The 740-nt window shown below is 49.5% G+C and overlaps 1 non-coding gene across 1 annotated transcript; it reads right to left on the reverse strand.

The window, feature by feature from the left end:
* Positions 1 to 272: 272 nt before the first annotated feature.
* On the reverse strand, positions 273 to 379 carry LOC131400751 (U6 spliceosomal RNA). The gene has a single exon (XR_009217435.1). It is a non-coding gene; the product is annotated as a U6 spliceosomal RNA (small nuclear RNA).
* Positions 380 to 740: the final 361 nt, after the last annotated feature.

Here is a 740-nt window from a genome sequence, read left to right on the forward strand (position 1 = left end):
AGAGAGCTGACCACGCTGAGGTTGTTACGGCCATTATGACGCGCAAGCACGAATTCTTAAAGAGGAACAATTAAAGGCCACTGAACAGTGGGTTAGACTTTTCATTGCCTGAGGAAAAGAGAAGATGGAAGAAAAACTCTCTCCTACTCAGGTGCAGGCATTTGTTGTGAGAAGGAGTTGGGCGTGGGATTTGGAGCCGGAAGGCCGTCAACTGAGTGAGTCACTTGGCGTATCAGAGCCTCGGTTTCCCACCTGTAAACGTGAGATGAGGACAGTGCATGTGGCTTCCCACTGATTTGCACGTCCTCCTCGGGCGGGGGCCGCGCTCATCTTCTCTGTGTCCTTCCAGTTGTAGCACACATGCTGCTGAAGTGAGAATGTAGTTTTTTTTGTTGTTGTTGTTCGGAAGATCAGCCCTGAGCTAACATCTGCCAATCCTCCTCTTTTTTTTTTCTGCTGAGGAAGACTGGCCCTGGGCTAACATCCGTGCCCATCTTCCTCTACTTTATATGGGACGCCGCCACAGCGTGGCTTGCCAAGCGGTGAATGGGTGCACACCTGGGATCCGAACCTGCAAACCCCAGGCCACTGAAGTGGAGCGCACGCACTTAACCGCTACGCCACTGGGCTGGCCCCTAGTTTTGTTTTTTAAAAGATAGTCTTTGGGGGAATAAACTTAACCAAGAAGGTAAAAGATTTGTACACTGAAAATAAAGACACAAAGAAATGGAAAGACATCT

The sequence above is a fragment of the Diceros bicornis genome, chromosome 3 (genome assembly GCF_020826845.1).
Source record: "Diceros bicornis minor isolate mBicDic1 chromosome 3, mDicBic1.mat.cur, whole genome shotgun sequence".
NCBI lineage: Eukaryota > Metazoa > Chordata > Mammalia > Perissodactyla > Rhinocerotidae > Diceros > Diceros bicornis.